Here is an 8,318-nt window from a genome sequence, read left to right as displayed (position 1 = left end):
CAAATGAGAGTATAGCACAACTGCCACAAGCAATACATGTCCTTTACCGCCACCACCTCCCTCCCCATAAAAAAATGAAACAATTGTCGTTTTATTTGCTAAAAGATTTTTCTAAAGGACATACCCGATTAGAATTGAAAAAGAGTCGTACGTTTAAAACCAATTATGTCAAAATTTTTAGATTCATTTGGTTATATTTTGGTCCATTCGGGTAAATAGATGCACCAGCGCAGCTCTAATTTATATATAATCAGGCCATAAATTCAAAATATTTTCAAAAATTAATAGCTTTAAATCCAGTGAATGAAACAAAGGAAAGCAAGTCGAACTCGATGAGTGCTAATACCTGTGTTGAATGAATGGTACAGTAGGATATGTGCAAAAAAGTCCCGTCTACTCTTCCTACCCTATAATTATTGGAATATTAAATCCGATTATAAGAGTCAAATTAAAAATCAAGGACCGATATGTACCTGTTTATGAAAAGTAAAACTACTCATAATTTATCTACAGTGCATCGTTATGGAGCTACACAAAAAGTTTTATATTAATTTGCCGAGCCAAATAAAAAAAACCTGGAAAACGAAGAGAAAACAAAGTGGGGACAGAATAACTGGCAAACTAATTAGGACTATAAAGCCCCCCCCCCCCTCTTGAAATGTATATACTGAAAACCAGGCTTGGGGTAATGCTAAATGTAATGGTAATGCATTGCAATGCATTACATGTTTTCAAAGTAATGCTAGTAATGTGTAATACAACAAAATTAGCATTACAAGTAATGGTAATGTAATTCATTACTTTCTAAAATATAGTGTAATGCTGGCATTACATGGCATTACTTTGCATTACTATTCCTATTTATTCATGTTCACTTCAAAACATGTGATAAACAAATGAATAGCTGACATTTTATTTGATTAAAATTATTTTAAAGAAGAAAGAAATAATTCTTGTTGTATTATAGAAAAGATTTTTTAAAAGTTCATTTTATTAAATTGTAATATAACAACACAATTCCATAACATTTTTCAGAGTGTTGTTATTAAGAGTTTGAAATCATTTAAACAATTTACTTCAATTAGTTTTCTTTTCAATAAAGAATGTGTCAACAACACACCATGCCCCCAGGATAATCTAAGTATCAAAACAATCTATTGTTAAAAGAAGTGCTAAACGCCCCAATCCCCTTTCCTTGACTATTTCCCAATAGAATAGAGGACAGATATGCGCCTTTAAAAACAAAATGAATGCACTGTCCATCCATGATGAAAATCAAAATCACTTCCAATATTATAACCATTTGAAAATAATTCTCTCTCTCTCTCTCTCTCTCTCTCTCTCTCTCTCTCTCTCTCTCGGTGTTGTATATTAGGTACCTTAGTTTGCACTGATAGAAAATACAAGATTCATGTTATTTTCTATTTTAATTGCACTTAATATATTATATCCTAAGATAAAGATTGCCAAAAAGTTTTTCAGTCATAGCTTCCATTGATCACGTAGAACGTTTATTTAGTATAGCTGGGAAGAGTTTTAAACCTAACAGGATGCAGTTAAAAGCTGAACCTTTTGATACTTTGATGATCATAAAGTGCAACACCAATCTTTAGTGTTATTAAAGTGTCCTCAGTAAAAAGAAATCCGACTAAAATATATTAAGAAATATCACTGGGAAAAACCCTCTGTTTATAAAATAATACAATTAAGTGTCCAAAATTATAAAGATTTGTATAATCTGGGGAAATACCTCTATTTAGCTTTTAATAACAGCAACATTATTCCATAATTTGTTTTTTGTTATTTGTACTTCTGTGTCTCTATTTCATACCTGACATTGTACCATGTCAAATGTCCATAAATATCATGTGGTATGTTGTTCATAATGCCATAAGATGATTATATATTGAGCAAATAAAGAATGAATCTTGTATAAGTCAATGAATTTGAAACTGATACTGAACATGAACCTGTAGATATGTTAGTGTTTTATATTTGAAACATTTGCAAAAACTCTTTATATAGCTTTACTTTTTTAAAACAAAGTAATGGTAATGGTAATGCATTACTTTACTCATGTAATGGTAATGTAATGCATTACTTCAAGAAAATCAAGTAATGGTAATGGTAATTTAATGCCCAAATTCATGAAGTAATGGTAATGTAATGCATTACTTTACAATGTAATTCGCCCCAAGCCTGCTGAAAACAGATTATTGGAGTACAACATCCGCACACAATTTAAAGACCATTTCATTTTTTTTTTTTATCATTTTCGCTAGCAAGCTTTAATTTTACATCGACTCTCTCTCTCTCTCTCTCTCTCTCTCTCTCTCTCTCTCTCATCACCTAGCATTTCCTTTTCCGTGAGGGGGTTTGGGGTATTTGTGATGTCTTACATTAGCTAGCGAAAATGATAAAAAAAACATGCCATATTCCTATTCCTATCTGGATTGTTGTCGTTGAGGTTGTAAATCATTATATCTTCTATGGTTTAAAACTTTATGATAACCTTTATTTTGACATGTCGATTATTTCATTGAATTTCGTTTCATAGCTAAAACCACACTCAGTTTTTATTATTTAGATTAAACAGATCTTTCTTCGAGAGCCGATTTTTACACAGTTGGGGCGAATACACAACGGGTTAAAATGGTTCGGGGGGAAAATACATACAGGACAAACAAAATCACATAGATTTGCAAAGCCCACAGTGTTATCACTAATTTAATTGTTTATCCTGTGGGTCAATTTATCAATGTTAATTTAACCATTTTATAACCACAATATAAGAGCTATTAAGACATTTATTTGTAGGAAAGAGCATGTACGAATGATCTTTATTAAGAACATTTTGATGTTGCTAGGATACAGGTTTCAGATCCATGATTTGATTGGTTAATTTAGATATTGAATCTCGAATTTCGAATCTCGAATTTCGAATCTCGTATTTTGAATCTCGAATCTCGAATGATCCTTCTCGGCTTTCGTAGTATACAACATCAGTTCAGCTGATATTAACTGCTTTATTTCTAAGGATACCGAAAAAAAAATACTGCAGATGTAAAATTTCATGTAAATTGATTTATTTTTATGTGAGTAGACACCTTTTCTCTCCGTATTCTGAATTATCTCTACTGAGCTTTATGTTACAGTTTGTAAGAAATTCTTTATTTTAATGCAAAGTGTCAGTATGTTTAAAATTGATATTTTATTTATCTTATATACGTATATTTCCTATAAGCATTACAATTTTTATCAGTCAGTTTTAATATCATGTTGCAATTTAATGTCCCAGCTGTTATAAAATGTAAAATGATATCTTCTATTCAAAACAGTATGTATATATAAGACGGTTCAAGAAACTTAACTGTGTGTTACGTTTCCTCACTGGTTAGAATAGAAAGTTGATGCGTAAGTAAGTAACGATTCTGTCATAAAAAAATTATTGCTATTGACCTTATGGACGTTAAAACTTCTAATGATGTATAATTACTTATGGATGCATCATTGTGACATGCAATTTAATGATGACACGTGAGTTCAATTTCAGGGAATTATCGACACCACATATAATTTGATTATTAAATATATTTCCTTTTTAATTTTGTTACGTAACCTTTGCTCAATGGCTAATGAGGGGATTTTCTTTAAAAGAAAAATGGTTGTTTGCCCTTCCTGAAAAAAGGTATTTTGCTGAAAAATTTTCTGTAAACAAAATATGAACATTTGTTGGTTGATCTAATATAATACGATACATTTAAGTAGAAATGGGATCGCCAAACTTTGAAGAAAATAATTGATTTCCCCATTTACCGATACAAAGTGTAAACAGCAAGTCTGAAAAAAAAAATAGATATTCATTTTATTTGACATATTAAATACAAAATAAAGTTTATACATCCGAGTACATATCCGTAATCAGTAAAATAAAAAAATATTTTTCAAAGGTGGTGAAAAAAGTATACCGCTGATTTTTTCCCTGATTTTCTGCTTGCTGATATCTATTTAAATGTATTGAATAATAAAGGTGTACTTCATAATACGATACTTTTATCTAAGTTTGATTTCAAAACATCTTTGTAAAGTTTCAGGATGTTGTTGACATTTTTCATACTGATGGTTACAATTCATAATGTATTGTGTGAGAAAGTGTCACCGAAACCAGGTCTGAAATTATTCAGAGAGGACTACAAAAGCGTGGAGGAGACCTGTCTGGCTGTTGGATTTATCAGGAACAACTGTAGAAATCATTCTAAGGCGATGTCTAAGATGAGTAAGAGTATTACTTAAAATAATTATCGTTTTTGAAATCTTTGTTATATGCTGCCATTATCCAGAAATTGCACACATAACATTGATAACAATAAAGCTACTTTCTACAAGTATGTTTAATGAATAATATTATTATATTTACATCTACTTAGTATAACTCTCTCAATTTCTTACGGAATTTAGTTGTAATTCATCGCTCTTTAGAAACTGACAGGACTAAAATCTTTACCATCTAGTTCTAACCAGGTTATTGATCAGTCGAAATCTTCATCAACTAAATTCATTAAGTATTCACTAATTGCATGAAATTATCATGTAAGAAATCAAATTCCCATATGAGATGACTTCATTATTTCTACTATCTATTGTACTGATGTACATTTACAATGATTTAGTTACTTTATCTACCCTTTACAATCAATTCGTTAACTTGTTTCAACTTAAAAGTATGGAAAAAACATTGTGATTTATACGGGTTATGGACCTAGCGATCATTGCAGAAAAAAATTTCATTTCATTGTTTAAATAAATGATTCGTTTTCCTGTCCATTTTATTTTGTTTTTTTGTTAAATACGTTTTATTCATATACAGCTTTAACTTTAGATCATCCGGTGGTTGCTTTTGATGTTCGGTTAAGAGATCATAAAAGAAATCTTGCCACAAAGGCCCGGGTTGTGTTTGAAACAGTTGATCTGAACGAAGGACTGGGATATAGCGCCTCTACCGGAATTTTCACGGCTCCTAGCGGCGGGATCTACGTGTTTGACTGGACAATTCTTACAATCTTAGGTCAAGCTGCCTACACTTCTCTTGTCGTAAATGACCAGTTCAAGTCATGGAACTATTGTCACGACGGGATTTCTAAAACATACCTTCCCTGTAGCAAAATGACGATAGTGAAGCTAAATCAAGGAGATAAAGTTTGGATAGGAGTTTATACTGGAACAGCTAATATCAATAATCAGTACACTTCATTTTCTGGTTACAAGCTGTAATCAAATGTATGATAAAGTATTTTCAAAATACTAGATAAAAGTAGTTCCTATGATGTATTTCTCTCTTGGTCACTGTTCATTTTAATAAAATTGGATTCACGGAACTACATGTACATGTATTTTATATTTTTATAATCTGGACAAAAAACTTTATTTTAAATTGGTTTAAAACTATGCAATGATTTTGCAAACAAATCGTTACAAAAGTGAATTCCTTTTAAATTAACTTTGGAAGGTGTGCGAGGCGCTTTTTTCTATGAATCTGTCAGTGGTTTTACTGTAGCTAGGATTTGGTCTGTAACTAAATAAAAACGCATATTAACCTCATAAAGTCAAAAAATTAGTAATATTTGCGTTTAAACGGTTAGATTTAGCGGAGACAATTAAACGTCTCTAGATTTAAATTTAAAATTTTGGCATAAAAACTGTACAATATTAGTAATAAAAAGACCGAAAGTATTGTATTCTCTTTATAGGATATAGAGGACAGAGTACTGAACAATATGGCTTCACATTTCCCAGTGAAAACACACAAGACAATACATACTATAAATATTTGATACGCAAGAAAATTATTTTTACTAATTGGAAGCATATTTTTCTTAAAAGGTTATTTTTGTGATTTAATTGAATATAACTCTTAATCAATAACTGATAAACCAGACAAATAATTCCAAATTTGAGATTGTTAACAGTTATTGGGAAAATATTTCTTCAATTTAAAAACCCAATACCACAGAACATTGTATTCCAATACATGATAAAAATATCCATATATCTTATTACAAAATTTTCCACAAAATGTGGTAATAGATTGACATCCGCTATTTCATGTGACAGGCAAAAAATAGTCTATGAATAATAAGTTCAGAATGATCTTTTCATAGATATTAACAAGCTATTTTTTTTCAAATGGTATTTCACAATACTTATAAGCCAATAAACGTGTTAACATGCATTTTAAAATAGTAAACAAAACATCAGGTAATAGTCAGCCAGACAGCACTGAAGTTGATAATCGTCACATTTATATAAGATCTGAGGAGATGACCACTTACCTCTCATAGAAGCTGTGGTCCTTGCCCGACCCTTCTCCTTCTGGTCAACATAAGCTTCGTCAAAATCACAAATGATCGAAAAAGCATTGGTTTGTGCAAAAGTTTCGTTATAGCTGCAATTATGTAGCCCTCTCCCGATTTTTTTTTTGAGAGGGCTACAACTCCATAGGATCTCCGTAATGGTGCAAGAGCGGGAGTGATTCACTCCAGCAACGATTTCGATCTGTAGTTTACATAAAACATGAATGCGCTCATTTGTATTAATACAAAAGAATGAAATTAGTGCTTGAACATTTTTTAAAATTTTATCTCACTCTTTCGTGCGTTTGGTGTTTTGAAGGTGACGTTAAACGTAGAAATAACTTTGAGCAGCCTTACCGCTGATGACATCCATGCAGACCCAGTTTTATCTAAGTTTGAGTCCAAAATACTCTTTGAACGTTAATTTCTATTTCTATTCATTTTTGTTAAAGAATCTCCTGAGATATAGAAAAATTCTAAAGACATCAAAGACATCAAAGCAAAGCAACTGAACCTTTTAATTTTGGCCTTAAACATTAATCCGACATATTCCACAGACCGTGCAATAAATACACATTTGTAATTTAATTGAAACAGGGAGTTTGAGTATGTGTTTTTATTATAATATATAACAGGAGGCCCAGGGGCCACATCGCTCACCCGAGCAACAATTGCCTTAATTCTGATCAAATTAGCATTACAGTATCAAAATATCTTTTTAACTAAGTACAGTAGATCTTGCTAAAAAAAATTGAAATCTGCCATTTTTTATCCACCTCTTTTTTTTTTGTAAATACCAAGCATCTTTTGTTGTTGTACCTGTAAGAAGATTTTTCTCTATTCCAATATACCACTCCACCCCCCCCCCTCCCATTTCGTGGCCCACATGGTTTCATCAAAGTTATATCTGCATAACCTGTGCTTTCACACTAAGTACTGAGTTTTGGACCGAAAACTTTCCCAGAATATTTTAAATATTTTTCTGGCAAAAAAGTCTTTAAAAAGATTTTCTCTATATATTCATATGTAAAAATTCATCCCCCATTGTGGCCTCACCATACCCCTGGTCTGTTATTTAAACTTTCACTCAAATTTGGGCTTTCCTGGCCTAATAGTTTCGAGAAGAAGATTTTTAAAGATTTTTTCTATATATAAAAATTTATCTCCCATCGTGGCCCCGCCCTACCCCAGGGACCATGATTTGAACAAACTTGAATCTACATTATCTGAGGATGGTCACACGCCAGTCTGAGCTTTCTTGGCAAAATAGTTTTTAAAAGAAATTTTATTAAAGATTTTCTCTATATATTCCTGTATAAAAATTTATCCCCTAATTGTGGCCCCACCCTACTCCTGGGGACCATGATTTGAAAAAACTTGAATCTTCACTATCTGAGGATGCTTCCACTCAAATTTGAGCTTTCCTGGCCTAATAGTTTTTGAGAAAAAGATTTTTAAAGATTTTCTCTATATATTCCTTTGTAAAACTCCATTCCCCCATTGTGGCCCCACCATACCCCCGGTTTCTATGATTTGAACAAACTTGAATCTACACTACCTAAGGATGCTTCCACTCAAATTGAGCTTTCCTGGCCTAAAAGTTTTTGAGAGAAAATTTTTTAAATGTTATATATATATATTCCTTTTAAAACTTGATCTCCCAATTGTGGCACTACCCTACCCCCATGGACCATGATTTGAACAAACTTGAATCTACACTACCTGAGGATGCTTCCATTTTAGTTTGAGCTTTTCTGGCCTAAAAGGTTTTGAGAAGAAGATTTTTAAAGATTTTCTCTATATATTCCTTTGTAAAACTTGATCCCCCCATTGTGGTCCCACCCTACCCACAGGGACCATGATTTGAAGAAACTTGAATCTACACTACCCGAGGATGCTTCCATTTTATTTTGAGTTTTCCTGGCCTAATAGTTTTTAAGAAGAAGATTTTAAAGATTTTCTCTATAT

General features: G+C 31.8%; 1 long non-coding RNA gene across 1 annotated transcript; it reads left to right on the top strand.

Moving 5' to 3' along the window:
* Positions 1 to 3,380: 3,380 nt before the first annotated feature.
* On the top strand, positions 3,381 to 5,392 carry LOC105337442 (uncharacterized). Its single transcript, XR_010715136.1, has 3 exons — positions 3,381 to 3,418; positions 4,089 to 4,276; positions 4,868 to 5,392. It is a non-coding gene; the product is annotated as an uncharacterized lncRNA (long non-coding RNA).
* The last annotated feature ends 2,926 nt before the right edge of the window (positions 5,393 to 8,318 follow it).

The sequence above is a fragment of the Magallana gigas genome, chromosome 6 (assembly GCF_963853765.1).
Source record: "Magallana gigas chromosome 6, xbMagGiga1.1, whole genome shotgun sequence".
Lineage (NCBI taxonomy): Eukaryota > Metazoa > Mollusca > Bivalvia > Ostreida > Ostreidae > Magallana > Magallana gigas.
Note: the sequence above shows the minus strand (reverse complement) of the source record. Positions and strands in the feature narration are given on the sequence as shown.